The sequence below is a fragment of the Parasteatoda tepidariorum genome, chromosome 5 (assembly GCF_982258835.1).
Source record: "Parasteatoda tepidariorum strain Cologne lab strain chromosome 5, Ptep-v5.0, whole genome shotgun sequence".
NCBI classification, from domain to species: domain Eukaryota; kingdom Metazoa; phylum Arthropoda; class Arachnida; order Araneae; family Theridiidae; genus Parasteatoda; species Parasteatoda tepidariorum.
In genome coordinates, this window is record NC_141759.1 from 117,755,266 (window position 1) to 117,782,780 (window position 27,515).

Below are 27,515 nucleotides of genomic sequence, written 5' to 3' on the forward strand. Positions count from 1 at the left end.
CTAAATATAATTCTTTGCATAGCACTAATAATGAAATTAGATTTTACGATTTAAAATCAAAATTATTTTTAAAAGAAATAAATATATGTATTTTTTATTGTTTAGTTATTGTAAAGTAAATTTTTTTAAGTGAATTTTTATGTTATTCTCAATTATTTTTTTTCTTTTGAGTAAAAGAACAATTGATTACATAATATAAAGACTAACAGAATAAATAATATTGATTTTGTTTCATTAGAAAACTATAAATGTAATTCAAAAGCCACTTTAAAGCACTACTTTTTATATATGGTTTAAAAAATTCTTTGATGTAACTTTATTCTTGGATGTGATGGTCATAAAATAAGTTTATTGTCTTGATATGAAAATACTTACATCCTCTATTAATTACAAAATGCCAACCGTTAGAAACTGACTATGTAGCTTTGTTATTGATTACAATAGTTGCTATCAACTTGGATAGAGAAAGAAGGAATTTAATGAAACAAAAGGGAAATATCTATGCAGATTATATATGAATTTGCCCAGGTATCTGAATTGTTTTCCATATGCAATAATAGAACAGTGCATTTTCATGAGCAAACAATTCAATTTACGCCAAAGGAAACCCATAAAATTCTACATATTTTATACCAATGTGATTAAGGTTACAACATGACATGCGATGGTATATGATAATCTCTGATAGACAGGATTTATTATCTAGGAAATAACAATGAGAAACAATAAACTAGTTTTAATACTAGATCTGGTAGGAATATTTTACCCTCATTAAAAGTTAGACAAACAAGAATTTCTTAAAAATAAAATTTTATGCAAAATTTGCTGTACGACCATGGTGAACATTTCAAATTATATCTAGGACATGATATATGACATATTTGAAATAATAAATGTGATGCAAGTGTTTTATAAAAAAAAGTTTAAATTGTCTTTAAAAATAAATTGTTTTATAGTAAAAGATAAATCTAATATTTAAGCTGTTTTTACTTGCATATGTCATTCTGGTATCATAACAGTTACTGCTCTTCCATTATCATTGGAGAGTAAAAAACTAAAAATTATGTTTGTTCATAGAACACAAATAATTAAAGTCTGTGTCAAAACATTGAAACAAATGCCCATTGAATGAGTGTATGGGGCCATGCGTCCAAGACATAAAAAAGAAATAAATTTAAGAGTGTAACAACTACAGAGTAATCACCTCTTTAAACAAAGCATTTTAAATCCTAACAAACATTTTAATGCAAAAGACTATACATTGCAAAAGTCATCGAAAATTATCAATGTAGATTAGAAAGAGAAAGATCAAGACCAGATCCACACAATCACACAAATCTGGGGAAAAAAACAAAAGAAATCAATATTTATACATACCATATATTTTTTGATTTTAAGACAGCATACGATGGCATAGATAGAACAAAATTATATTATGCAATACTTGATTTAGAAATATCCATGTAACTAGATAAATCTTAGAAAAATGACAATTAATAGAGTTAAATGTAAAGCAAAACTAGGCAAAGTAAAACCTATACGAATATCTATAAGACTGAGATTCCATGTCATTGGAAAAGTTATTAAAGACTCAGTATAACAGTTTAAATGTTAGATTAATTTATTATATATAGCAAACAAATGTTAATATGGATTAAGAAATCACTTGAAATTAAAACACTTAAGCATAAATTAAAGACTTATCAATATAAAACTTTAGTAAAACAAAAAAGTATGTGTGGAAGCGCATTCTGGACCATGAACAAAACAAAGGAAAACATGTTCTAAGAGAAAAGAAAATATTTGGCACTTTCAAAAAAATAATGTCTGGAGTATAATAACCAAATATTGTGAAAACTAAAAAGGTATATCAATTAAGATGACATATCTACAGACACAATGATTTAAACCCAAAGAAAAAAGATAGCAAATTTGAAGTGGCTTGATACACTTGAGAAAATGTCACATAAAATTGGGATCAACCATTGGAAAACTGTAACAGTGGATCTTTCCCAATGAAAGAAACTTAAGGAGAGAGTCTTAGCCTGCAACAAGCTGTAAAAATGCAGAAAAAGAAAGAACTATTAATTTTTTTTAAAATGTTAAAAAAGGTTAAAAATAATAAATCAATAAGATTATTAAATAAGATTAAGAATTGTCCTTAGAAAAAATAATAAAAGTGAAATATGCAAATTTTTTCAACAGGTAAAATATTATTTTGTTAATAAGTAATATGTTAATCAAAAAGAATATCATTTAAAATTATACAGATACCAATGTTTAAAAGGGTCAACTAATAAACATTTCAGTATGGTCGAAATTTATTTTGAAATAATTTATCTAACAAATAGTAAAAAATACTGAAGGGAACAGCGAAAATTTTTTTCTAGTCTGAATTGAGAGAAAAACTAGTCATTTCATCAAAGAGATTTAAAGAGTGTGTCGAAGTGTATTTCATGAAAATCAAAATTAATTTTAACACAATATTTTCAATTTGGAAAAAAATCATAAATGATATTTATTGCTAATAAATGTGACACTTTCTCATGAATCAGGCATACTTTCAGTTTGAGAAACAAAAGATTATACGTAGCAGTTTTTATAAAATTTTTTGTATAAAAATAATAATGTTGATTAAAGATTAAAAGAAATACAGGGTTATTCCTAATTCCCTCCGGAGTATTGAAGCGTTACAGTAAAAAAAAGAAGACGAATATGAAAAAAAGAAACATATGAAATTATTCCGAAACTATTCAAGTTTTACTTACATACATTACAGGTGTTCTATGCGTGAACCCTTGATCACACGGCATACATCAATGCGATAGTCCAGTTCCTGCCCGGAGGGAATTATGAATAACCCTGTACAAAGAAACTCCAAATGTAAGCTTCTTTTTCATTACGGACAGCATATTTCGCAGAAGAAAAAAAAAAGAATTACTTTTAACGTAGCTGAAACAGCAGGTATGCAAAAGTGATGATGGAGCAGCAGCTGTGGGTTTGACTCCTTATGTTTCCGTTGCTAAATGAAAAGAAAATAATTAAGGCGAATGACAAATACACAAAATTACTATGCTATTTCTGGTTACTGTGAAAACAACTACATAAAAATATGCATGGAGAAAATTTCTTAATTACAAAAAATGGTTACATGGAGAGAATGTTTTTTATTTTATCAAAAGCAGTTATGTTAAAAGATTTTTAAATAACCTGTTGACACATTGTTCAACTATCGGTAGAAAAATTAAGTAGTTCATTAATAGTAAAACCATGAAGTTTAAACCTCTTTTAAAAAAATTTCTGTTTTATATTTTAAATATTATATAGCATACCTGCCAACTTTTAATCCCTTCCATTATGATTTTTCCCAGTGGTATTAAAATGGAATAAAAATTTCAATTTTAAGCAAAAAATACGTTGTATGTATTTGAAAAAGCTTAAGCTGCCTATCATGATGGTAACGCATATTAATATATATGCTTAATTCTTTTAGGAATAGTGGTGATGAAAATCCTTTAAAAATTTAGTTTATAAAAGAAAAAATAGTATATATTTACTACCACTTTAAATATAAAAATAAAATTTTACGCCAAATGCGTAAAAGTTGGCAGGTATGTAATAAGTAGGAAAACTTTTAAAACATTCATGATTCAAGTAAAAGTGTAAAAACAATAAAAACCTATAATCAGGAACCTTAAAGTTGACTTGATTGCAGATTTTTTCACCTTAAACATTAATTACATAATAAAAATATGAGTTAAGAAAATAGTTTTAATTCAACAGAATAGATACAAAAAATTAAGTTTTTCTTAAAATACACAGTGAGATGGCAGATAAATGCTTTCAGAAATCTCGATTACTAAATTGTAGTTTATAAGAAAAATTTGAATTTTGTTTATTATGATTTGTTTTTATAAGCTAAAATTCAATACATAAGAACCTCAATCGATCCTTCTCGGGGAACTATTCTTCACAAACCACAGATGCAGGAAAACGACGACTGAGGGTTAACTTTTAAGAATTTGGAAATGTATGAAAATTAATACAATTGTAATAAGTATAAAACATTTAACTGAAAAATTATTCAAAATATTTACAGTGCAAAAAAGGGATAAATAAATGTATTAACTTCCTTAAAATATTTGAAAATTTCGGTTTTCTTTTTTCTTAGGACAAACAATAAATTTTTAATAGCTGTTACAGATTGTAGTTCATTTTCTGAATGTTCCTGTGAATACAGAAAGCTCCTTATTGTTTTTAAGGCTTTCAGACCTCCTGCAAATGTTTGCTTTAATTGGTTGTGTTAAGTTCAGTCTTCATTGGAATTATATTGCACTTCTTCTACTTTTACAACTACTTCTTTAACCGACTACATCACAATGTTTTTATCAATTGATGCATAAACATCAAACCTGTTGCTTCAGGTGTTTTACCCAAATTGTAATAAATCCACACTTTTTCTTTCACTATTAGCATTAGGATTCAGAAGATATTGTTCGTCTTCTCAAAACAAATTAATTTCAATATTTTTATCAAATGTTGGTAAAAATTCTTAACAAGGAAAAAAGTACATGTAAGGAGCATAAATATATCTTGATTAGAGTAAATTCTATTTAGTGAAATATCATCTTAAAGTAAAAATAAACAGAAATTTAAAAAAATTGCAAGCCATATTATTTCAAAAAATAAAAATATCTTATTTTAAGAAGCCTTGACACTGACTTAGCTTATTATTGAGTAAGTGTACATAACTCAACAAATCTACTCATTATTATTTTTTCAAGATAATGATTTGTGTTAGCCTTTATTTAAATGTTACAAATTAAATTTTAAGTTTTTTCTTAATTAAAATTTAAGTTTAATGTTACAAAAAATTAGGCAAGAGTCAAAACTTTCTTCTTTACACAGATTTAATATTGCCAATATGCTTTTAAACATTTAACAGTTAAAACATTCGCACAGATTCTGTATTGTAATGCATGAATGAAAGTCTACAAATTTGCTTGCAGTTTATGATCACAGAAAAATAGTAAAAATCTAAGTTGCCGCTTTAAAATATAATAATTTTAAATACACTCTCCATTCATTATGTAGAATAAATAAGTACACCTATGTGTCTCAAATTGTTACTATACATTTTGAAAGTTTTACTTGTCAGAAAGTATCATCAATAGTTATTTCATTGGACTGTAAAAAGAAAAATTTAAAGTATGGAAATAATTAGCAATTCAAAATTATCACAAAAATTAAAAACCATGTAAGCAATAAAAATTTAAAATGGCAGCTTTTTCCATGTTCAAAAAAATACTAGTACATAAAAATAAGGATTGCAAGCCAAAATAAAATAGTGCAAAATTTTTAGCAAATATATAACATCTATCATTTTTACTAAATTAAAGTCCTGTATAAAATAAAATTATCCAAAAATAACGAACGATGAATACCAAAATGAGAATCACATAGTTTCATACAAGTTATAATTAACAAATTCAAGCAATGTTATTTTTTATTTTATTTTTAATAACGTGCTGCATTTTTTATTGCTGCAAATATTTCAAATTTTTACAAAATTAGTTGGCAAGTAAAAATTTATTACATATGATTTACTTTTTACCTTTAACATTCTTAATCAATGTAACCTTTTATTTGACCAACTAATGAGAAAAATTTGTTCAAAACTTTTGCTTTAAGCAATTTCTAAATTGAATGAATGATACGAAAGACTGAACAGAGGTTTTATGTGCCTCTGGTCAAGATCTACTACAGACCCATTCCTCAAAATACAAAAATCCTATTTTCATATTTGTAGAATGTTTTGTAAAATTTATAGAATATTTGTAAAATACGTAGAATATTTGCAGAATATTTGACTCTTAATACAAAATTGCAGTTTTTACTTAGATGTAAAAAACTTTCTTTAAAAAAACTATAATTAATAAAAACTAAATTTTTTAAAAATTTTTTTTGATAGAGCCCTAAGCAGACCCAACCCCAGAACTATGTCCTTCTCCATCACCCCTTGAATACCGCCATAAACAAGAGGACTGAGTGAGGCAACAAGTGAAGTACTAAAGTAAAAATTAAGTAAATTTCATACAAAACAATTTATTATATGCTCGTTATTCATGTAAAAAAAATTCATAGCCAACTTTTAAAGTTTTACAAAAAAATTTTGGAAACATAGATATAAATTTAATACATAAATAATCAAGTTAGTTCATTAAAAAAATATCAGTCTCCAAGTTCAAAAAGAACTATTAAAAATCAGAGGACTTTAAGAAATATCAAGAAATTAAAGTTTAGAAATTATATTAAAAATATAATTTTCTAATAAATAAGTTTCAACTATTAAGCTTTTTTTTAAAAAAAAAATTTATCTACCACCTAATAGTTGAAACTAAAATCTGCCAAAATCATGATAAATGTAGCTGCATACTTTCATATTATAATAAATTTAAGTGTTAATAATTTTTATACCAGAATAATGGACTTTGATAATTGTTTCAAGCAGTTTAATCATTCATTTTTCAATTCATTGTAATAATCACTTCAATTTTCCTACATTTATCTACTGACATATCCTGCTTGCAGATACGACAAAAATACAGATAAATGTTGACCCATAGAGTCGTATTTCATGTAATGGTATATGCTAGGTTATAGGTTCAATACTATGTTTTAACATGACCAGTTTAATCTTGTTATTATAATACAGATGCAAACAAGGCTCTGATAATCAAGATTCACAGATACATACTTCAGAATAATATTAAGCAAAGGACGGAAACAACTAATCTAGGTTCATTTCGATTGCGCAAGTAATTTCAGCAACTAACTTATCTATTTTTTTTCTTCTTTAAAAACATTACTTATAAATAATAATAATTAAAAAAAAACTGTTTAATTTATTTGCACTAAGTAAGTCTGCATTGATGACTTTATCGCCTACCCTGGCAAAATAGATATATACCTAAATTTATTTAAAAACTGTTAACAACTAATTGAAATCTAAAAACCAATAACATGAAAAATATATTCCAATACTCCATGAAGTTAAGAAAGAAGTAAAAAATTAAAAACAGGAGAAGTAAATAGCTAGGAGAGAAAATTACACAATACATGCTCAGCTTAAACATCTATGAGAGTTTGTGAAGCACGAGCCCTTTTGTAGGACATCTGGGGCAAAAGGCTGAATACTACTAGTTTTTAAAGATAGAGCACTGCCAAAAATGACTCCTATTATTATGAGCTAATGCATGTGCTCCGAAGAAGCGTTTGAAATTGGAATAGATATTGAGGAAACAAATTCTCCTTATTTTCGTCTCCCATTGTTATGCAGATCTGAACAGTCCAATTGATTTTGACTCTCATTGTTACAGTGTTACTAACAATATTAAAACTTAAATAAATTGTTTAAAAACTACCATTAGCCACCATTCATTAAATTTTTGCCATCTTAAGGGTATTTTTATTATGTTTTAAAATTTTAATATTTTTTTTCTATTTTTTTGATGAATTTTTACTTGCAATGACACTTTTCATTAAGAATACTTGAATTGATTATAAAACAAATATCTATTAGCTATGGATTATTAAGTTGCTTTGATCAGCTTTCTGACATTTTTATTTCATTGTTCTTTGTGTACTCTTTCCTTGTTAGGGTTTCTATTGACTGCAAAATGTTAAAAAAAAAAAGGGAATGGATTGCATAATTGGATCGGGGAATGGAATGCATTGGATCTTATTGATAGATATTATTATTAATATTTGATTTTTCTCTTCAATAAATACTGTAATTACAAAACTTGTTGGTTGAAAATACCTCATATACTAAAACAATCATAGATTAAATTATTTACTTAATAAATGCCGACCAGGTGGCTGAGTGGTCAGCATGCCTGACTGCGAAACCAATGGTTGCGGGTTCGTACCCAACTTAGTGCATGGATGTTTCTCTGAGTGGGCTATTCTCTGTTGTGTGAATGTGGCCCAACCTATAAACAGGTATCTGTGACAGTGTAGCATGGGTAATGTTGCTCACCTCCGTGAATTAGTTTTACAGGTACCCATTGGGTAACTTTAAATGGGCAACACTTCCGGCATCTTTCAAGGTGAAGGATGAAAGCTCAGTGCCTGTCATTAAGATAAAAAAAAAGTACTTAATAAATTTTAAAACTTACAATTGTTTATTAATTCATGCATTTATTTCTCTTTTTGCTTGCAAAGAAATTTTCTAAATTATAAAAAGATATTCACTAAGCATTAGGATGATTATGTTGTTTTTCGTCATTCTAAGGATATTTTAATTAGATTTTTTTTCCAGTTACTTTTTTTTGGTTGGATTGCAATATACTACAAAAAATTCATAAAAATTATGGTAATAATGTCATTGATATTATGATAAGTTTTAAATTTTTCTTTTCAAAAATTATGTGATAAATACTGTACTCACAAAACTTGTCAACTGAATAAACATTATATTCCATAACATTCTAATGAGATTGAATTGTTTACTTAATAAAATGTTTAAAACCTAAAATTGCTCATAACTGCATGCATTTATTTTAATGAAAAATAAATAAAGGTCAATAAAGATTAAATAATTAAAAGAGTAAATAGCTTAAAATATTTTACTCTATGAATTAATTCAAATTGCTGCAGCAAATTTGTTTAACTGAATTCTTACAAATGAAATTTAACCACTAAATATGTTCTTTTTTTACTCCATTAAATATATTTTAAATTTTAACCTTTGAAAAAGGGTAATATTATTCAACAAAAATCAAATTTATTTTCCAAGATGTATGTGTTAATTTTTTTAACAAATTATTTAAAAATATGATTATCCATGTTTTTTTTTTATTATTAAAATATCTTTTGGTATAAAGTTTATTTTATTTTTTTATACAATTTATTTACAACTACTTATTTTTTTACACAATTTCATGGCAAAAAATACTATTTAATGAATTAAGAAACATATTTAGAATTAAAATTATTAGGATTACACGTAAAGAGAAGGGTAATAACTGAAAATTTAAAAAAATAGGTATGCTCTTTTTTTAATTTATGGTAAATAGTATTTGTTTGAGTATAAGTAAGAATATATAATATAAAATAAGAATTGCCAATAATATGTACATTTTGGCTACGAACAATTGAATCAAAGATATAAACAGCTTTATTTACTTATTTGTAAATATCAAAAATGAAATAAAAAACTATATTTTTATACATAAAATAGAGTTTTATACTGTAACTGTCAATATAATTTCTACAGGTAACATTCTATAGAAATATACTTTTAAAAAAATGTGCACATGCATATCAGAAAAGAAAGTGATGCATTTTTTTCAAATCTGTATTATTTAAATTAAAGTAATGTAAGAAGAATAAAAAAACATGGCGCTGAGACATAAGCACGGGAAAAATTGTTAAGAATTCAAACATTCCTTTCAGAAATCTAAGACTAATTACTTTTAAGCTTACAAAATTATTACAAATCAAATTTATAATAACACATGCCATCAAAACGTTTTGAGGGAGCATGCATGAGCTCATAGCAATAGGATCTGATTTTTTAGGAACTCAGTCTCGTGAAACTAGTTTAAATAAAGAAGATTGCAGATTTAATAAAAAAAAGTAAGCTGATAAAGAATTGTGGTGGCTAAAAAAAATTAAATACTTGAATGAGCAAATGTTAAATTGGTGGGTCTGTTTGTATTCCTGAGATCTTGAGGGCCTCAATTCAGAGTTTAAATCCGCTGCCAAATTCATAGTTCGTGATGTCACAAAAAGTTTAATCGGTTCAGTTGTTTTGGAATCAAAGCAAATTTGGGTGCTTCAGAGAAATGAGAGTCAACTATATTCACTAAAAAATTTAAACCGATTTTGTCTTTGAATAGTTTAGAAAGTCGCTTGATTTTAATATATTGATGAAACTTAACAGTTGAAAAAGTTCGAAGTCAAATATTTCAACTAACTGTCTATTTGATCATAACACAAAATAGAGCAAAATACAACATAGCTAATTTTAAATATGGACACAGGCGAAAATATTTATCAATGTGGTGATTGTAATAGTTTTACTACTAAAAGTTTTGCTGAAATAAGAATGCGCTCCCTTTACTGCATTGGTTAATTTCATGCTTTGCTTCAAGATATTTTATATTTATTTTTATCCTAGACAATTATCAATCATGTTGAATTTAGTATACTAATTTTGAAGCTCTAAAATATATAGAAATTATTAAATTTTGTTAAAAATACATTGTCAGCAAAGTTATTTAATGCTCAAATTATACTTATCATATTATTCAAAATATAAAAGTAGTTATTAAAAACCTAACTTGCGCTAAAAACTAAGTTAGATTTTAGAATGTAGAATAAGCAGTCGTTTTCTCTGGATTTTGTTAGAACATTAAAAGTTAAATATTTACAATTTGGTGCCCGTCTTACCTAAGTGTTTTTTTTCATATTCTGACAGAAAACTGGTAAATTATTTATGAGTGAGATTTTTCTAAAAATAAGAAATCAAATTATTATATGTGAATTGCAAATCGAAGAAATAATAGGAGAATGTAAGAATTTATGTATAGTAAAAGATCTTAGATAAAGTGCTCAATCAAAGGGATACCTTATTGTATATGAGAACTATTTTTGCAATGAAATTAATTTGATTACTAAAAACAAATTAAAATATTGCTATTTTTCAAATGTTCTTTTTATTTATTTTTAACCCACTGACGGTTCTGCACGTAAAAAGTTGCATTTTAACCTGCAGTCTTCTCTGCATAGCAAAACCGGTTTTCCCATGTTAACTGATAGGGTAACTGTGTGTAGGGGAGAAACATTCTCCCAATTTTGCCCATTTCCTTAACCGCCAGTGGGTTAAATTTGAGGTAATTTTGAAAAAAAAAAATAAATAAATAAACAACCAAACAAGCATTATATTTTAAAGGAAAAAATCTTCTAAAACATGAACAAAATTGTTTTTTTTTTTTTTTTTTAAATTCAGTAAAATGCATTTCTTAGTAAAAAAAAATTTCTGTCATTCAATACCATTTACTTAAAGAGACTGTAACATTTTCTAGTAACTAAATTCCCAATTTAATAATGAGTAAATTAAATGATGAAATATTATTTTTTGTATGGAGCCCTGCCATTTATTTTTGGGTAAATAAGTTTTATTATGTACAATAATGTTTTAATTCATAATTTTATTTTGATGATATATGTAAAAAAAAATTTCAAGAGTAATACTATTGGGTCTTAACTTTTGAAGGATCTGGCTTTATTATGATATGTCTCAGATTTTGAAAATTATAGACAGTTAGATTAGCTAGTTTAAAATGGTAAATCTGGAGGCTCATCAAATTAATGACATAAAACTAGACATTTTTTCAAATTGTTTGTATTGATTTTTTTTTTTAAATTTTCAAAAAAATTTTTTTTAAAAATAAAGAACCAATTTTATTAATTTTCTTGTTTCAATTAACTCAACAAATCATTTTAAACAATTAGTACCTATTATGTACATAAATTTCTCCATTACAACATCATCTGTGAAGCAAAATGCATAAACATATAGACAAACAAATAAATTTAATAATAAATACACAACTTAAAAATTAACGCGATAAAAGCTGGATGAAAAATAATCTAAAATTTCAAACAAAAACGTATTATTCTTTTAATATCGGAGCAGCAAAATTCAAAGTTGTTTTCAAAAATTTTATTGAAGTCACTTCACTTCACACGGTGTAAAGCAAAAACTAACGCAGTTTCTCAAAGAACAGCTGCATTCAGGCAGATTACTAGGGCGCCGCCGATGAGTAACCCTTCATAATCACGTGGTTTCTCCTGACCAAGGCTAACAACTCATGACGTCATTTTCGGCGATACGCAATCAGTGACGTCACCACACTTGAAAGACGACAACAGCGGAAAGATCGGACAGGCGCTTTCATTTAATCCGTAGTATTTTACTATTCACCCGTAGCTCCGTAGTTTACCTCCAATTTCCGTAGCAACTACGGAAATTTCGTAGCAGTTGGAGGATATGTATATATATACATACACACACACATATATAATATAAATATATATATATATACAATGTCAATACCTATTTTAAACTATATTAACAATTAAAATCTCCATCATAAAAGTAATTTTATTGAATCTTCTATCTTTCTCACATTTGATTTCTATTAAAGGTTATCTAAAAAGTTGTTTTTTCGTTCCATTAAATATTTTTCATCGTATATTTATTTTAAAATTATTGTAATTGTAGTATGTCATTGTTTTACATTAATACTTTCAAAGTATTATGAAACATTTAAACATTTTACGAAACATTTAAATGTAAAAATATTATTGCACATTTGAAGAATAGTTATAAAAACTTTGTTCTTTGGAATATTGTTTCAACAGGTAACTCGGTTTTTGAAAATTTCAGTTTGGTATCAGTGGCGTTATTTAAATCAGTTATTAAAGTGATATCTATTTCTTTATAAGCTCTTTGATACCATATTAAAACGATTGGTTTATTTACATGTTTCCGCAAAAAATAAACAAGCTAATGAGGTGCACGTTGATCATAAACACTCTTTTATTGAGTTAAAAAAAAGTCGGAAATTTCGAGGACTATAGGGAAAACTCGGTGTAGATCCATTTTTCATGTAAATAATGGATAGATCTTCCTCTCTTGCATTTTGGGAATTACTATGTTTTAAGTGTGAAATCAGTTCTTCCTGAGAGTTATCATGCAGTGAAATCGGGTCATAATGAGGAAAAACCCTTTTGTTCGCGAGTAAAATTGATTTTTCTTTGAATCAATTTTTATATGCATAAAGAGTTCTTTTACAGTGGTCTTAATTTATTTAATTATAAATATCTATATTATACATAATAAATATCAATATTTTAATTTATAAATATTTGTAGCATTGTTGAAAATTTAATATCTTATCGAAAGATAATAAATCTTAGGAAAGAACATAAATAGTTGTAATGTCATATTTTTATAGACAGGTCTCTTCAGTCTGAGTTATTAGTGAATGGATTTAAGTCATAGCCGATGGAAAAGAAAATATAGGAAATTTAATTTGATATTAACTCTTCGACTGAATTATTTTATTTTCATCTTTTTTATCTGTCTATCGACTTATGAAAAATAAATGATAAATATTTTTTCTCTTTATTCATCAGAGTCATTTATTCATTATTGTTATTATTATTGATAATAATAATGAAACAAGAAAGCAAGGTAAATGAGGATAATTTCACCCTAACTACCGGCTAATTTGAAAAATCCTCTCTTCTTGTTAAGAAATTAAGATAATTTCGATAGAAAATTTTGTTATCAAATAAATTCTTTTTATTTTATAAATTTTTAATATTTCTTAAAAAATTATAAACTTTAATAACTATGTTAATCATTCAAAAATAAACATACAAAATTTTTTGAATTAATTTTCTAAATAGTATATAATAGTTTAAATCATTTAAAACACAATTTTTACCACATTTATCCCATGAACTCTTAGTTAGAATCTAATATGCGTTCTAAATTTCTAACAAAATTTTTCTTCAACTTCCTTTATGACTTTATAAAATAGTTCCAAAAACATGAAAACTCATAAATATTTCAGTTAATGTGCTTCAGTTGCAAATGATTAGCATGTAACAATTAGGCTCATTTCTTTTATTTTGCTGCAAATTTCATGAAAAGTAAGCACTTTATCGAAACTGCGTAGCATATATAATTTTTTTCCCTTCCATTTTTACATTTTTTTAAAAAATATAGTCATTTACAATTGACTTCAACTTACTCATGTAATAGATTTGTAGAATTTTATTGTTCAAAAATTTAGCTTCAATCTTATAAAAAGATACAAAACTGAGATATTAAAAGAATTTCTAGGAACTATAACTAAAAGTTAAACTGTGTGTAGAAAGAGGGAAAGAAACATGAAAATTGCCACAAAAGGAAAATGGTTTTCTAAAAAAAGTTAAAAATAGCGTTTATGATTTCAATTTCTTAAACATAAAAAATACATTAGTAATTATAAATTATATATTTATAAATGTGACATTTAAAATATTTTTGCATCCTAAAGTATGAATAAATACTCTTGAGTAGTATTAAATACACATATTTTTCTTCGGAAATGCAGATATTTATTTAAAATCATGTAAGAACATTGTTTTAAACTGCAGGAATTATAATCAAAAGTTTAAAATTCCAATAACTATATTTATAACATGAATTTAAAACATTAGCTAAAAAAAAGTACTTAATTGAGTTTATGTAAAATATATTTTTTTGACATTTTATTTCAATTTGATTTAATTTACTTAAAAGCGTGATTCTGATTATTCTATATTTTTTATATACAATTGAAAATATTCGTCAAATTATATTTGTAATAAAGAAATTAATCTGTTCAAAATATAATTCACAACTAGAACGAAAAAATTTTTACAAAAAAATAGCAACAATTAAACTGACTAGAGAAGACGTAAGAAAACGGTGGACAAACATAAAAGTACCCGAACTTGAAATAGATGTTTGAAGGTAGGTGAGAAATGTAAAGAAACCCCTTAACTTAAAAAGGTGAGACCTCTCTTAGTGACTAAAACAATAAAACACATCCCGCTGTAACTTGATCCTCTCTCTTAACTGAGGAGGAGATTTTTTCCCCAATTCTTACGCTGAGAGTGTCCCACCACAGAACCCCAAGATCAAATGTGACAACTGCTGTCACAGCCCCCCAGAAAAGGTTAAACTACTCAGTAAACTACCTCAGTAAGTCACTGGTAACTGACAGTATAAAGAATTATATAATAATACTAAAAAATTTACTATGTTTTAAGCAATTACTGAAAAGTTATTTAAAAGTTACTTAATTTTTATTTATTACGAATCTAATTTTAATTTATTTTAATCTGTTAGTAGTACGTTTTACATTACTATTCCATAATATGAGCACTTGCACACCTAAGCAGCATTTGTGACCTAATGGGGATTTCCTTCAAAATATGTGTGGTGATCACTGTATTAACAATGAAGAAAGGACTCCCTGTTATTTTTTTTAAGATTTTTCTATGACAAAAACTGGAGGAAAAAAAAGCTATTAAATGAAATTATTTTTATGTAATCTTATCAAGTGTAAACATTACAATAGTCTGAATTAGAAAAATAAAAATTAACTATTAGTGATTAGAAATGCTTACTTGAAGACTATGTACTACAGGAACAGGAGTAACAGTAGAGCGAACAGGGCCCATTCCTTCACAAAAAGTATATTCTGCTTTATCAGTGCTAATGACTGTCCAAGAAGACCCATCATTTATCATCTCCTTGTTAGGCTCTTTAGGACATGGAGTAGCCTAATGAAAATGTAAAAATATATTGATTTCAATTTAAACTGAAATATCCTATTTCAATAGTACATTAATCATGAAAGAATAATGTTTTTTATCATCTCATTATTATTATCAGCATCACCTCCTTAACTATCATTAATTTAGGAGAGGAAAGGAGAAATTTTTAAAAAATAAAACAAAATCATCAATACCTAAAGAAAGAAATAGTGCAAAAGTGAATATTAAAGGTATGAACGCCTGCTAACAAATCTTTGCTAAATTACCTCCAAACAGCATAATGTATTACAGTAAAAATTTGTGAATAACAGTACTGAAAGTAATGAAAAAAAGTAATGATTCATTTGTGATCTTAATCTAATTCATTACTTTAAGCTAGAGCAAAGCATCGTTCATATGTTTCACACTTGTAATTTTTTTTCATTTATTTTATATCATTTTCTTTTATTCCTAACGTATATCATATTAAATTATTTTGTTTTTATAATGGAGATAACTTGAAATACTGGTTATATGTCATTTCTCTCAACGGATTTTCTATTTTTTCCTTTAGGTACATATATATTTGGCTTGAATTTGACAAACTCTAAGAGGCCACAAAAAAAAAAAAAAATATTTCCCTTCAATTTTAGTTGAGTTATGGTCACAAAAAAAAGAGTAGGAGTTAAGAATAGAGGGTGGTCAATTAAGGGTCACTAGATAATTTGCTGGAAAAAATAACAAATGGTTGACACTTCACTTTTTGTTGCGGAAAGAACTTCATTCTTAAGTCCTCACGTCTCACAACGTTTAGTAATATTCTTACAAATCCAAAAATGACACTTAAAGCTATTTTATGTAAAGGATACTTTGTTTTTAATTTTAATAACTACCTCTATTATTTTCTACATCAATAAAAGTACGAACAAAATTTAACTATTTTAATTATTACTAATTACTATTATAAGTAATATAATATATAACTTAATTCTCTTGCACTTTATTTAAATGTAATTAATTTTTTTTTATTTCATAAAATTAAATTTACTAATTTTTTTATTCAAATTTTATTTAAAGTAAAAAATAAAACAGAGATGAAGAAATAAAATAAAACAAGGACACATAGAGATTGTACATAAACTGCCAACTAGCAAGCATACAAAAAATAATTATCAATTCAAAGATAAGTGATAATAATTTAGAAATTATATATCAAGGTTTTATTACATATCATCTTACATTTTAATTGTATTTATTCTCAGAAGACAAATTGTGTGATTCAGTAATAATTTTATTCCCTTATTTATAACATTTTTACTGATTATAAAGGTAAATGGTACATTTTAAAGCTCCACAGTTACTGAAAATAACAAATTATATTAATTCTCTCAAATAATTTTTACTGTTTTACTTCTGATTAATATAATCAACTATGTGTAATATAACAGGGTTGCCACCTGCTATATTATACAAAAATTTCCTTAACTTTTCCAGGTATTTCAGGAAAATTTCAAAGTAAATCCAGACCATATTTTATGTAAGTCACACAATTTTTCATCAGAAAACTTCGAATTTCATTAGTAATGTCAAATATAAAATTATGTGTAGATATTACATCTTGTGAGCAAAAAAAGTATCATTGAACAAGCATGGAAACATGGAAAAGTTTTAATAAAATGTCGAATTTTTATAACAAATAATTGTAACAGATGTTAGAATTATTTAAATTGAATCTCAATAACTGATTACTGCTGCTGAAAATTTTGGGTTCTTCCAGGTATGAGAGTTTTCCAAGTTTCTGTAAAAATATGCAATTTTTCCCGACTATTCCCTGCTTTCGAGAGTCAGAATAAAATTCCTTGAGAATTCCAGGTTATCCCTGTTCTTCCAGCCCGTGAGAGTCCTGATATACCTAACTTTTATATAAATCACTTAATCCTAAAAAAAAGCTTGAAAACACGAATTAATTTGGCCTTGTTTTAAACATGTGACCAAACTAAAAAAATTAATGTGAGAAATTAAAGAAAAAGTACATAAAAATACTGAAAACACCCCTCAAAAATTACAGAATTCAATAAAAATATTGAAATACAGTATAAAGTCACGTATCCGGAATCAGCGGGACTTTCCGAAGTCCGTATATTTGATTTTTCCGTATAATTGACCTCCAAGGTAAACAAAGCTTAAAATGATCTGAATCTAAGAAGCAGAAAATAAATAAACATTATTTTTCGGGCAATAATGTTTTAGTATTAGAATGATATCTAATCAATCATAAACAAAATATTAGAAAAAAAATAATTATTGCTATTCTAAAAATAAATATAGAAAACGAAAAAAATTCCCAGTTATTAAAATATTAATTGCTCTCTCCACCATTTTGAACTAGAACGATTCAAGCAAGAAGGGGAAATTCCTGTCATTCAATAAGGTGGGTAGGTGGAGAAGAAAAATTCATTTCCTCCTTACTTGTCATTCAAGTTGAGGGCGGGGTAGTGACAAATTCTTATTTTCTCACCTATCATTGGCTATCAATCAAGCATAAAGGCGTGGCATGCTAATTGGGTTCTCTTTATTTTTTCTTGTGTGACTAAAGGGGATTCCCCCTCCACTTTAACATTCAAAAAGGTTCCAGGAAATGCCTCTTTTACTAGCCAGCAGCATAGGAAAGAAGGGGGAGGGAGGGGACTCAGTTGTGCTCTTTTGAAAACAACCCCCCCCCTCTTTCCTGCATTCCAGAGGAGGAGCGTCATGGTCTTAGTAGATCTTCTGTTCTCTTTTCTGTTGATTTATGGGTTCAATGCATAGATCTCTAGAAGCTGTTTTTTTTTTTTTAAGGAGAGGGGAAGATGATGAAATGTTTGTTTGCAACAAAGGGGTCAATTATTAATTACCCTTCATGAGAGTTTACAATTTATTTTGAATAAATTAAATTTATTAAAAAAATCTAATTAAAGATTTTGTAACTTAATTTTAAAAAAGTCATCATGGATTTTTTTTACAGTTCGTTAAAAAAAAAATGTGTTACCTCAAACTGCATGATTCTTTCCTTAGATAAACAAAGGTACATTCTTTCAGTATCCCTCATGTAAAAAGCACATTTATGAACTTGTGAAACTGGATCATCAGCATCTAGAAGAGCTGTCTGTTTGTCAATTTTCCCCATTAACTGTAATAAGAATGCATATGTATAAGACATATTACAAGAGGGAGATGCATGGACATGCATGCACATTTATATCATTATTTAAAAATACATTATTTATTACTTATTCTAAATATTTAATGCTTTTTTTAAGTCCAACAAAAATATTAAGGCAATAATGTATTATGTGATTGAATACAAATTTTTGGAGAATGTTCATTATAATTTAATGAAAAAAAAGCCTGCGTTGGAACAACTGCGGCGAAAATTTCTGGCTTTAAGTTTATTTTGGAACAGGTGTGAAATAATTTTGTGGAAAATATAAGTTATGGGGCAGATTGAAGCAGCAATCACATCGCAGTAACAAATTTTATTTTTGCAAGTTACAGGGTGGCCACTCAAATCAGGTTTCAAATTTCCCTGAATTTTCCAGGTTTTCCAGGTAAAAATCCTAAAACTTCCAGGTCAATTTGCTTTTTTTCCCTCATAAAGTTTTGGATGGGACCAAGAAAAGCGTCAATATTATAAAGTATTTTATTTAAAATATTATTTTTTTAATGTTATCAATGTAATGTTTATCATCTTTGACTCATGGGATAGAGTGCTAGCCAGGTCAACTTATGGGAATGAGGTGACCTGGAAAGGTTCTCTATTCTTTCAGAAACCATGGGAGTTTAACATGGTTATAATGAACCTAATTTTGATGCAAGCGAAATATTGCTAAGTTTATGGTATTTTAACTGTTTGGCAATAAATTTTCGTCCAAAAGTGGGTATAACAGTTGGTAAAATAATTTTAATTAACAAAATTAGTAAATAATTTAAATTAGAAAAAATAAGAAAAATCAAAGAAAAAATTCCAGCTTTTCTTTAAAAAATCCCTGATTTTTCCAGGTTTCTGTCCAAATTTCCCTGATTTTTCCAGGTTTTTTCCAGTATAAAATATTCCCTGATAATTCCAGGTTTTCAAGGTTCTCCAGGTGGGTGGCCACCTTGAAGTAAGATTGTTACATTCACGAAAATCCAAATTACTTTCAATAAAACTTAAGAAATAAAGAATTCATAAAAATTCAGTTTTGCAACAAACATAAAAAATATTAAAAAGTTCTTTAATTAGACCTAAAAGATAAACCTAATATTTTTTAATTAACAGCATGAAAATATTTTTCATTAAAAAGAACAAAATTAAAACAACAATTAATCATATAACGCATTAACATGACACATAATCACCATTTTTCGTAGCTTGAAAACAGAATTTATTGCTTTGTATTTTTTCTTTTCTTCTTTTCATAAAATATTAATATACAGTTTAAAAAGAAAACCATTTTTGTTTGTCATTTAAATGTGTTCAAACAACAAAAAGTCAAAGAAGCCTAATAAAAAAACAATAAAGACAACATTCTGAAAAATACACAAAAACAATATTGCCACTAAAACTGCCAAAAGTATTTTTTTCTGTTCTGCTTTTCAAAAAGAATAATAATATATAGTTTAAATTTAAAAATAAAACAAAGACAACATTCAGAAAGATATACCAAAACACTATTGCATATTAAACCTAAGTTGTTAAATTAAAAGAAAACACAATAAAGTTGAAAAATTACCAGTCTAGGTAATGCCATTCCTGTAACTGAACAGACTAACTTAACAGTATAACGATAATGAATGTAACCATCACGAACAGTAAATTCCTAAGACTCTGATTCAGCATCATCCACTACAAAACCAATTCAGCAGTGAGAAAAGAAATAATTATAGCATGTTTTAGAAGTAAACAGCTTTACATCTGCTGTAATATAAAATAAAATATTGTACAGCTAACATTCATAATTTTGTGTTGGGAGAATCTTCTCAAACTATCTTTCTTTTTCTTTAATTTTAGGGTTATAGCTTACCACATTTTCGACAAAAGATCACATAAGTTTTAGCTTTTAAAAAAGTAGTTATGTGCTTTGTAACTGACTGGCAAAACAGGACACGTGGCTGTGGCATTTAACTATTTATTTACCTTCTATTTGACCTTTAGTATCTTAGAACAATATATGGGGCTGCCAACTACTAAGCTTTTTGTGAAATATTTTTATAGAGTGGTAGACATTAACAAAAAATTAAAACATTATCATTTAACAATTGAACATACAATTAAAAATTAAAGATTTCAAAATGTTTGGTTACTTATGGTTAAGTTTTAAGAACAAAAGAACTGGAACTAAATGTTTCTTCATATGAACTATTGAATCATTCAGATTCAGTGGCGTGGAAAATAAGTCAAATTTACTATGCAAAAAGTCACTGATCAAAACAAGAAAAAACTATAAGAAATTTTCCCAAAAAGTGTAGAAAGTTGGCAGCCCTGCAATATAAGTCTATCTTTAAGTGAAAATTAAGTAATAATAATAATAACAACAACTGAATTGATAAGAGCAGTTCAGTGCTTTTCTTTCCAAATAACTTAACTAGAGAGGGAAAACCTACAAAAAACATATTAGTAAAGAACAGATAATAAAAATATAATAGATAAAAAAAAATTTATCACAAAGTTGATGTTTAGAATTGAAATACCACAATAGGGTTTTAACACAAATGCACTTGAACTATACTAAATCAGATATTAATGTTAATTACACATGACGTAAGTGCTTAATGTTTGGATACCAAAGGATGATAACTATAACAAATGATTGTTTGTTCTGTTTTAATGTGCCTAGATTGCTACAAAAAAATGATATAGGATGTTATTTAAAAACCTAAAATACTTTTGTTAAGTTTTTGTTTTTATCAAAAATAATGATGTAAATAAGCATAGAGATAATTTAGAACCACCATATATCCAAATTCTAGGCTGATATAATAACATGATGATTGAATATTTTCTATTACAAATTTTAATTTTTGGATGAATAGTTGGATTTGCATTAATCCTGGAGCAGAAACTTTACTAATGTCTAGCATTTTGGTAAGATTGAGTTAATTGGCAGGTTTATGTAGTTTTTGCATAAAGCAAATAAAAATGATTATACTTAATTTCTACATACAGGGTGCGTAGCCAAATTATTCAACAAAAATAAGCACCTCTTAAGCACTTGAAAAATATTTTTAAACACTTCAAAAAAATATCATAATTAGGCAGGGTTGGAAAGTTTTTGACAATCGACGGTTTTATCTTGTTTTAACCGCCATGTCAAAAAAAAAATTTGAAATTGTTTTAGACAATTATCAAAAATCATGAAATTTTGAATCATGTAAAACGAATGGCGTTTTCATACACTACGGACTGACTTATACGCCGAAATAGATTGGGTTGAATTAATTATGAAAACCTTCAATAGAACAATGTGAACTGTGTCTTTTTGCATTATTCGTAGCAAAAATCAACAAGTAAAGGAAAAATCTCATTTTGAAAATGGGAAAAATTAAGCACTTTTTAAAAACACCCAAAGAAAAAAGCACCTTTAAGCACTTTTTAAAAATGCTACACACCCTGTATGTATACAAACTCAGAGTTGACCTAATAACAAAAAGTTTTTTAAAAAATTAGTAAAATTTGATAAAATATTACATTTTAAATATGATGAAATGTAATATTTTATTATAAAAAATTTTAAATTAGAGAATGAATATTTATACTTGTCTATGAAGCTTAACTTTTAGAGACATGAATCAGCTTGTATAAGAACTCATTGCAGCCCTCAACAGTAAATGAGAAAAATGAGTAAAAAATATTACGTTTCAATTATTAAATTAGTAAAAAAATATTAATATTTTAAAGAAAAAGATATTTGAGTTTTGATTAAGATTTGTTATTGGTTTGATGATGCAAAACTGTGGGACAAATTCTTCATAGAAAATTCTCTTTCTCTTACATAAGTAGTTTGAAGCATAAAAAAATTTGTTGTTAAGGTAAACCAGGGGTGATTGCGAGCCCAACTAAAAAATCCGGAAAATTTCTTGAGTAAAATCATTAATGACGCATTTCAAAATATATATACAAAGTATCTTTATAAATTTAAATCATTGTTGAAATATTCAAACATAAAATTCTAAATAAATTATATGTAGTGTAATTTCAATGAATAATTACTTATAAGTTCACTTTTATCTCAAATCACATTTATTACACTACCAGAAAAGAAAAATTTACGAATGAAAGAAATGTTAAGAACAAATTCTAGTTTTATTATTTTTAAACAAAATATATTGGAATTTTTATACATAAATGTGATTGATGATTTCTTGAAACTTCTAGACCTTGGATTTCCGGAAACTTCTGGATTGTAGCTAGCAAAAAATCTGGAAATCCGGATTTTTTTCGGAGCACAATCACCTCTGGGTAAACCTAACGTAAACCATAAAGTTTCAAAATATCAAAATGAAAACAAATTATGGCAGGATTACTTAAGAGTAGACAATGAAAAAGTGATCCTACCATAATTTGCATGCATTTTGATATTTGAAGAACACTTTTTTCAGCTTTTGAAACTACACTAGATTTACCTAGACACTAAATGCACCGAATTCACTTTTCCATAAACTTTAAATTACTTATGTAGGTGAAAGTGAGAGCGCCATGAAGAATTTCTAGCACTGTACAGCATCCTCTTTATAATTGGATTCAAAAATGGTGTAAATAAGAATAACTACTTCTAAATATTTTACTATTTAGTAAAACCATTTTTAAAGGTTAAATGTCTTGTTCCCCCTATATGAAATTAAGAGTAAAATGAAAATAAGACTTACAGACATGAATGGTGAAAGCACCCCATTGAGTAGAGCTGGCATGGAAGTTACCGTTCTCAACATGAAGATATCGAGTACTGACAGTCTGGGAGAGAAGCCTGTTAAACAAAGCTACTCTAGATCCTGAAGCAATGCACACTGCAATGAACAAAAAATACATTACTCTTTAAATAACATACATAATCAATACATATTCATAATAAAAATAAGAATAAATAACAGGATGCATAACCAAATTTTCGACTAAAAATAAGCACCTCTAAAGTACTTTTTAAACACTATATACATTAACAAAATGCAAAATAATTTTCAAAGACATTATAAGATCATGATAAAAACAACTAGTTTCTGGCAAAGAACTCTTTTCTGATTATATTAGCTACCATAAAAAGATCAAAATTTTTTTGGTTCTATTTTAGAGGGTGGAAAATGAAGCCTGAAATTGAGAATATCTTGAAAAATGCAGCAGAGTTGCACATGAGAGTGCAAGAATATCACCGAACCCAACTCAGTAGTCACTCCCATGTCATCATTCACTCCATTCATCAAACATGTAACATGATTGGCGCTTTCATACTCTACCGACCAACGCTTTGCTAAAATTAATTTTCTTGAATGAATTGTGAAAATAATTAATAGAACAATGTGAAAACCATGCTTTTGCATAATACACAGCGTAAATCAACACAGTCAAGAAAAAAAATCTCATTTTCGAAAATTAAAAATTAAGCACTTATAAAACACGACGCATATAAAAAGCACCTTTAAGGGCTTTTAAAAAACAATTGAAAATAAGCACCTTTAAGCACTCTTAAAAACGTTACGCACCTTGAATAAGAAAGTTACATAAGCAAAATAAGATACAGGCATAAGATAGCAAAAAAAGAAAGGCAGACACTCCAACTGCTAAGAAATTTCCAAGTGGTCGCAAGGGAGGGTAATGTATTAATATTTTATAAAAAAGAATTACAAAACAAAATATAATAATTTAAACAAATACTATATGGTCAGATAGATGATTGCTAATGCTTTAACAAAAAAAAATTAAAACTTTTAGTCCTAAAATTCTAATTTAGTTCACAACCACTAAAAATAATAATTCCTAACAGCCTCTAATGTACAAGTTTCTGAAAATGAAAAGAACATAAAATAAAAAGAATGTGCTTCAATGCAATTAAGAAGACTAATTTGTGTTTAGCAAAATTAATTTATGATATTTTTGTTAAAATGCTGCTGAGAAGAAAATCAGTGAAGTTGGAAGATGCATGGTATACTTGACTAATTGAAGATTGTGATGAAAACAGGATGATGAAAATAACAGTAGAAGATGAAAACTGGAACATAAATTATAATAAAACTTTTATTTGGTAGCTCGAGATAAAAAAATTTATGTCCATAGGAGTTCTAGTTAAATAAATTTTGCATAATAATATTAATAAGGACAGGCCATGGAAAACAAGTTCCCCATGACCTGCCTAATCAAAAGCCAAATTAAAAAGTAATTGAATTGTTCTCAACAGACCTTTAGAATCATGAGAAGAGATCCATTGTTGGTGATTTATCGAGAAATAACATAGCCAAAAATAAAGCCAACCACCGGTAATCAATATTAAATTATTTAAACTCAAAGTAAAGCTTCAGTTTCATAAGATACATAATCTTTCGGGTAAGAATTAACTAGATTGTATTTTAACATATGTAACATATTTTAAAAATATACTAATGGGTGATATTTTTCTCCACTATGGCAACATTGTCACAGAACATTACCGAGTTCTTGCAAAAAGATTTTTCCGTTAGGAAGTAAATAATTTTGGTTTTCCTCTCAGCAGAAATTTTTGTTCTATTAATTTTCTTTATTTAGTTATTACTTTTGATTTCACATAGTATTTAAAATCCTATATTATTAATTTGATATTATTTATAACAGCAACTGAATCTTGAAATGAAAACACACATTTAGTAACCCTTTTTTGAAGAAACCGATTCATGTGATTTCGCCTTCAATCTTTTTTTTTTACCGGTAGTTACTGCTACGGATTTCACAACTTTTTTTATTATTTTCTTTCAATGTGATGAAGATTAACAAAATTGCTTAAAAGGAAATTATTAATGTATTTTCAACCTACAAAATGCAAGAATATCTGCCTTAATATTAGATTTTAAAAAAAACAAAATTTTAAGTTGACGTTTCAGTTAGCAAGTATATATTTTTTATATTTAAAAGAATCTTGAAGAAAGATATAAGTACTAGAGAGGCATGTCGCAGAAAGCCTGGAAAAATTCTGATACAGGTTTTTCTTCCCACCTAAATTAAAACCATTATAAAAGAATAATTTAAATTTTAAATTCATTCCACCTATCATTATTATTAAATTTTAAATCATTCCACCGATCATTATTTTGTCAAATCTTCCAACCTGGTTTATGTAATTAAATAAAAAAACAGAATTCACAATATTGTTGCTTCATAATTATTAAAAAATGTGAAAAACACAGGAGGGTGCTATTTTATAAATTACTAAAAAAAAAGAGGTAGATTCTACAAAACACAGTTATTCGATGTGGTAAATCTGATGATCAAAAAATTATTTTATAAAACATATTTTAAAGGAATTTCTTTCAAAATAAAAAAACTATGTTTAATTTCAGTAGCATCATCAAAAAAGTAAGTATTATTGGCGTATATCAATAAATCAATCATATTTCACAAAAATAATAAACTTCTATTATTAAACTTAGCAAATAAAACTTGGTTTTAAAAAATCAAAAATATGTCTCTTTCAACAAAAATAAAGTTTGCTGAATAAACTTTTGCTGCAGAAATATTTGACTGGAAACAAGTTGATCAATTACATAGCTGCTAGTAGTATACAAGGTGAGACAAAACTAATGGTTTCAGCTATAAAGGGTGAAAGAAATTTACCAAAACAAAAAACTTTCACCATACAATATGGGCTCAAGAATCAAACGGCAAGCTGTAAGAGGGTCCTTCTTGAGAAAAAGGAAAAATATAGTACACAATTTTTTATTCCATATTGTCAAGAAATTTTGGATTGGTAATAGTAAGGAATATTTACTGGAAAAAATTTATTTTTTCCATGACATTGGAAAAAAAAAAGAATAAAACTGAAACAAATTGAATGAAATGGCAAAATAGAATTGTTTTGCAATCCATTCCTACATAAACATATTTGAATTTAAATAAATTACAATTTAATATAATAAAAGAATGTTTAATTTTTTTACATTTCTTTTTTTAAATAACTATACTTGTATTATTAAAGTTTTATACAAAATTATAAAACCTTTATAACATCGAATTTAAGAGTTGGTTTGAGTACTATTCATATACTTCACAGTATTTAATTATAAAAATTACTATGCTATTTACGATATCAAAATACGATTTGTTGTAGAAAATACAATAAGCATGATATACCACTAAAAGATTAAATTAGTTCCATGACTAATTCAAACATTTAGTGGGTGGAAATAAAACTAACCAAGCATATAGTTCATCAAAAGCATCCTGCTTAATGCTCTTTAAAGGAATTCTCAAGAGACGATAGATTTCTTAAATTAGGTCTATTCTTCATAGTCTTATAAGAATAGAAAAATTTAATCTCGTTTCTCGAAGCTTATTGAAAAAACAAATAATTAAATTTTCTGCCAAACTTGTAATCCAACTGTTTTGATTACGACGTTTCTGACCTTCTATTTCTGTTACATGAGTTCTTTAATCTTAATTTTTAAAGAAATGCCTAAAGCATCTAGCTCACCCGTTGTTTATCCTCAAGGAACATTCTCACTGTTTAAGAAAAATTCGCGAATGGGAGTCAGAGATTTGAAGCATAACCTGGTAAATGAAATCCTTTAGCTGGAAAGGTTAAAACAAAACACTCGGGTATACAGAAGTACTAAAAAAGGCAGAGAAAATATGTATTGAAAGTTTTTCAGACTTGCCATCACAGTTTGGACTTTTTGGAGAGGGGGTTAGATAGTTTCTATGATACTGGATGGGATCAAAGGTTCGCGTGCTTTTTGACAGCCTTGTCAAAATACGGTGGCTTGGAGTATAGTAGCGAGACATCACTGACCTAAAGATTAATGAAGCTAGAAGATTAAAGAAAATGACATAAATTATTACGTTTTAGTTTTTAATTATAAAAATTAATTTTTTAATAATGTAATTAAATTGTAATTTATTCAAACCCCAGCTGTGGTCAATTTTTAATTTTTTTAATTTTTTTCTTACTTCG

General features: G+C 26.8%; 1 pseudogene across 1 annotated transcript; it reads right to left on the reverse strand.

Annotated features, from left to right (window-relative positions):
- Positions 1 to 212: 212 nt before the first annotated feature.
- Positions 213 to 26,952, reverse strand: LOC147810078 (suppressor of hairless homolog; annotated as a pseudogene). Its single transcript, XR_015434274.1, has 7 exons — positions 26,760 to 26,952; positions 23,254 to 23,391; positions 20,121 to 20,233; positions 18,398 to 18,538; positions 15,241 to 15,396; positions 2,942 to 3,022; positions 213 to 1,338 (listed from the first exon to the last, which is right to left on the reverse strand). The product of XR_015434274.1 is annotated as a suppressor of hairless homolog (transcript).
- Between the last annotated feature and the right edge of the window lie 563 nt (positions 26,953 to 27,515).